General features: G+C 47.2%; 1 pseudogene; it reads right to left on the bottom strand.

Moving 5' to 3' along the window:
• Nucleotides 1-768: 768 nt before the first annotated feature.
• Nucleotides 769-3,613, bottom strand: LOC124508758 (60S ribosomal protein L29-like; annotated as a pseudogene).
• Nucleotides 3,614-5,574: the final 1,961 nt, after the last annotated feature.

Raw genomic sequence — 5,574 nt, 5'->3', positions numbered from 1 at the left:
GCTGCACGCAGTGTCATCGGGACGTGACATCTCTCCCCTCCCTTCTCCTAGGACCTCTGTTTCTCATCTTCAAGATGGCAAGTTCCCTGTGGAGCCTCCAGGCACCACACCGATGTTCTGGGGGGCAGGTGGGGAAGGGTGGTGGACGTTCTCCAACTACATTTGTCTTCTTCTTTGGAAAGGGAAGCCTTCTTCAGGGACTGCTGCTTGCCCCCTGCTGGCCAGAACTGGGCCATGTGACTATCCCAATTGCAAGAAGGCAGAAATAGTAAAGATTTGACTTCCCCAGCCATTACGGCAGAAGAAGGCTGAAGGGGAAGGGGTTGTATAGGCTTTCAGAGAGCAAATCCACGGTGTGCGTCTGCCATGCTCATCCATTAACATGCCAGCCATTCTCCTTTATGCCTCTCCCACCCTGGACCATGCCTGCTCCACAGCAAAGACCTGCCCAACATGCCTTCTTCATCCTGTGGCCATCCCCGTGCCTGGCTTCATGGTCTGAGGGGTCCCTTGCCAATAGCCTATTTTAAAGTTATCACATTATTAATTATTCCCACCTTGGCCTCCTTACCCCTTTTCCTGCTTCTTCTTTTTTCAACGGCAATTGTTAACATCTAATATTCTCTCTACGTAGAGATAGATGGATAGATAGATAGATAGATAGATCTCCCCTGTGATACCACCTCATTGATGTAGAAATTTTTTCCTCTATTTTTTCTTCTTTGACAGATCTCAGGGTCACACCAGTACTTCTGTCCTCATATCAGCCTACTTAAGTTTTGACACCGGAGCCTTCGTAGGGCCCTGGGCATCTCTGGCAGCCTGAGCTGGAGCTGGAGCTACAGCCCGGGACTTGGTTTGAGACTTGGCCTTGGCCTCTGGCCAACAGAGCCCGAGACCCTTGGCAAGACGGGCATGGGCACGTTTCCTGAGCTTGGGATGAGTCATGTAGGCAAGTCGATTAAGCTCTCGGCTGCCACCCTTTGGGATCTTGGGCTTGATCTCGTTGGGCTTGAAGATGGTCCTGATGGCCTGGGCTGTGCCTGCCTACATCTTGTTTGGGCCCTTCTTGCATTCTTGGTAAAGCACATGTTCCTCAGGAACGTGGAGTTCACCCTCTCTGGAGATTTATTATCTTTGTGATGAGGTTTCTTGGTGCCATTTCTGTGCCATTTTCATGAGTAGTTACACGCGGTGTGGTTCTTGGACTTGATTATGTCGGCACCGAAGCTGGTGGCTCCCAATGTGTCTGGGACCAGAAGAGAAAGAGGAAATTTTCCCCAGGACCTGGTACAATGTAGGGCATGCAGTAGGTGTTCAATAAATACTTGTTGAATGAATAAATAACTGCAGCAGATGTTCACGGAAGGCAGAGGAAGAATGAAGGAAAGAAAGAGGAGGAAGGAACAATGAGAAAAACTCATCATTTTTTTCCACACCAGTATTTTGTAAACAATTATTGACGGAGAGTCATTTCGTAGGAGATAGGAAGTATGAGTCTACCCTCAACTTATTGCCAACTTTAGAATTACAGAGTGTTTCTTTGTATTACCGTCTTTTGGAATATAGCATCCCGCTGACTTTCAGAGGCTTTACAAGTAAATGTGATTATATGACCGTCTCTATACTCTTCATAATAAATGTTATATGAGTTCAAGGTGTTATCATTATAATAATTTTATTTTGCTGACATTACTTTGAATCATGCTATGCAGGCAATTGACACCTCGCGATGACTCATCACAAAGCAGTAGGCCATCTTCTGGAATCTGAAAGACGCCCTTTCTCAAAATACACATTTCGCAAAAAAAGAAACCATTGCTAATATGAATGTTATATTTCTTCCTTTGGAAGCGGCTGTTGGAAATTCTGAAGATGGACAGAGACCCTCACACGGGCTTGACTTGTTATTTTCTCCAGAAAAAAGCCTCCTGAGGAGGCGATAGCGGCTCTCAGAATGGAGAGTAACAGCGCACCCTTCACTTTACGACAGCGACCTGCTGTTTTGTCATTTAGCCGTGCGACGCTGCTGTGTCACGCGACACAGCGCATCAGAAAAGATTCAGTAATCGTTCCTTCACTGATGTTAATTGTGACTGACAATTTGCTGCTGTGCTCGACTGGTAAGCACGCTCCCAGAAGCGATGTTCCAATTCTGTGTCCTTTTAAACAAATAAAACACATAAAGCCGCTCAATCCTCAGAATGAATCTTACACAAAATTTCCAAGGGCCAAGCAAGTGTTCCACCATCCATCATGACAAGCAGGCGGCAGGCAGACCGTATTATTTTGCTGTTCAAGGTGGGAAGCCAAACGACGCGGGCCTTCCAATATGGAGCCAGTAACAGACTAGTAATGGCCGGCACCTGGTGCCTGTGTGTCAGCCTCTATTCTGAAAAACACTTCACACAAGTTCATTAGAACGGTGCTGACTTTTCAAACCCTCATTATCAACATTCATTGTCATGAACTTCTCAAGCAGCGATCGTCCCACGCCTCCCCAAGAGCTGGCCCCAGAGGCTCAAAACCACTTTGCTCAAACCAGGAAACGGAAAGTAACTTGCTTTTAGTGAGAGGGTCCTGTGAAATGTTAGAAACAAACTTGAGTTTTTTATTTGATGTTTAAGAATATGGAATGTCTCATTCCTCATCTTCCCCCAGCCCCCTCAATGTACGGTACAATATCAGGCAGTGGGGAGGAGCAAGGTGTTCCGGAACATCAGGACTTAATTATGGAGGTTGTATCAATCCGTTAGTAAATGGTGGAACCAGAGAAGGCAACAGTTCGGTGGGAAGCTGAGGTTTCTAAAACAGTTTCCAGGACCGACTGTGGCATGGATATTTGTGCATAGACCTGTACCAGAATCAATAATATTTTCGAGGATAATGATAAGGAGGCCATTTTCATAGGGATAAAAGCAGGAAGGAGATTGTACAGAGAAGCCATTTGGACAGCTGCCCGAGCCTCTACATCAAGTCAACAGGAGGATCTTGTTACAATACCCAAGAAGGCACGGACCTCACGTGGAAGGCTGCTGTAACCCTGCAAGAGCAAAAGAAGGGCAAGAAACTGCCTGTTTCCATGCATAATTGATGTAGCTCAGGAGCCAACTCAAGCCCTAGAAGAAGCCCTAACGACATGCCATTCAGAGCAGAAAGAAGGAAGAGGGCCAGGCTGGTGCAAAGGTTTCCTTCAAGGCTCTGAGAGCTGGAAGGAGGCAGAAATCTCCCGTGCAGACCCTCTGATCTCTGATATTCTGGAATACGTGCTGAGCCTGATTTTCAACCTTGCCTGACTTTCAGTGAGTGTTGAGAGCGGGCCAGCGTGGCTGCTGGGTGCCCAAGTCGTGGGAGCGGTTCGTGGAACCCTGGTATCCATCTATGACAAAGACAAGAGGGCTGAGTCACCCAGGCACGCTGCCAGCACCCCAGGCTTGTTCTCCCCCAAGGCGCAAGGGGAAGAATGAAAGCGCCTCAGTGCGGACACCCAGAACCTTTGCTGTTCACTGATCACAGGTGACAGGAGCTTCTGAATGTACCACCGTGCCAGCTGCGTTCCGCCAGGGAGGGCCTGCTGCTGTGTCCCAATGTGTCGTCCCAGCTGGCACCTCATTTCCAGTATTGGTAAGTACTTAACGCATATGGATGAGAATGGGCACACCTGCCATTCAAAGTAGGCTTCCTTTAATCAGAATGTTTCATACTCTAGTCTCCCAGTTTATGAACCCTTGTGATGGATGTAGCTTCTTTTAGATAATTGCTTGGGATGAATGAATGCCCCAATATTTATTTAGCAAGGATGTCGATGAATTATGAATGGGAGCAAATAGTTCCAATGGGCAAGCACTCTAATTAATAAAGCCAGTTTCCCGTGGTCGCGTGTATGCGAGAGCGGTACCGGGGCTCTGTGGCAATGTAAGTGATGCGTGTAACAGATGTTAGAGGTTTTCCTGGAGGCAGAACAAGGCCCACGGGAGACGAGCTGGCTGGACTCCGGAACGGCCCCCTTTTATTCTCTGCAAGTCTTTCTCTCTTCCCCACCGTAAAGACCTGGACCACATCAAGGCATTTGCATAAGACAACCTTTCCCCCAGAACCTCATGGTTTAATCACTAGCCCTGAAAATGGTTTTAACAGGTTGCCTCTCCTGAGAATTCTCTTGGGAGGTAAATATTCTTTTTTTTTTCTTATTTTTTAATGTTTATTTTTGTTATGTTTGAGAGAGAGAGACAGAACACAAGCAGGGGAGGGACAGAGAGAGAGAGACAGACAGAATCTGAAGCAGGCTCTGGGCTGTCAACACAGAGCCCGACGCGGGGCTCGAACCCACGAACTACGTGATCAGGTCAAGAGTCAGATGCTTAACCGACTGAGCTACCCAGGTGCCTGGAGGTAAATATTCTTAAACTACAAACGGGGCCAATCTCTAGCCCGTATGCATGTCTTGCATACCAACTGATAAAATATCCAAACATCTCTACAACTTTAGGTAAATAAACTACTCATAAGCCCTGGGCCCCACCTTAGATGATGGAACATCATGATTATCCAGTAACTGAAGAGTTAATGTCTGGCCCCACAAAGAGTCTTTAGGTCCAGCTCCACATAGCAATCTGGGCTGTCCTTACTGGAAGTTTCTGGTACCTTACTAGTTGTTATATGTTTGGGATACGATGTCTGAATGTCCCCCTCAACCCCCGAATATTACGTTGTTATATTTTACCCACACCAATAGAGACTGGAATGCTGTTGGAGTCTACAGGAATGCAGGCACTTTTTCCTCCCCGGTATAGGCATCCGTCTCCCTGGGCACCCTGGGAGGAAGAGTGGAAGGCACTTAAAATATGTTACATTCTGCTGCAGCAGGAATGTGAAGCAATACTAAGCCTCTGGTCGGTTCGGTGTGGCTCTTTTCAACAAGTCACTCGGAGCCGGACCATGTTGCTAGGTGCTTTGATGAATGAATGTTCTGTGTCACTTAATCCTCATGATCCGGGCACGGGTGGAGGTAACACAGTGCACAATGTGCAGATGCGTACAAAAGTTTTGTCTCTCTTCGGTGGCACAGGGGATGTCATGTTTTACGATGGCCCCTGCGATCCCTGCCCCATCGTGTACACATTCTCTACAACAGATCCCTTTGGGCATGGGTAAGACCTCTGAACATGTGCCAAAGGGAAAGAGATTTGCAGGTGTCATTAAGGTCTCCAATCAGTTGACTTCAAGTTAATCAAAGGAGAGATTAATCTGAATGCATCTGACCAATCAGGGAAGCACTTGAAAAAAATTAAAAAAAAATTTTTTTTCAACATTTATTTATTTTTGAGAGACAGAGAGAGACAGAGCATGAGCAGGGGAGGGGCAGAGAGAGAGGGAGACACAGAATCTGAAGCAGGCTCCAAGCTCCGAGCTGTCAGCACAGAGCCCGACGTGGGGTTTAAACTCTGAAAGATCATGACTTGAGCCGAAGTTGGATGCTCAACTGGCTGAGCCACCCAGGCCCCCCCCCAAATTTTTTAATGTTTATGAGAGAGATTGAGAGAGAGAGAGAGAGAGAGAGCGAGCAAGGGAGGG

The sequence above is a fragment of the Lynx rufus genome, unplaced genomic scaffold, assembly GCF_022079265.1.
Source record: "Lynx rufus isolate CCGP_SWC_20201006 ecotype Redwood Valley unplaced genomic scaffold, mLynRuf1.p SCAF_1, whole genome shotgun sequence".
Lineage (NCBI taxonomy): Eukaryota > Metazoa > Chordata > Mammalia > Carnivora > Felidae > Lynx > Lynx rufus.
Note: the sequence above shows the minus strand (reverse complement) of the source record. Positions and strands in the feature narration are given on the sequence as shown.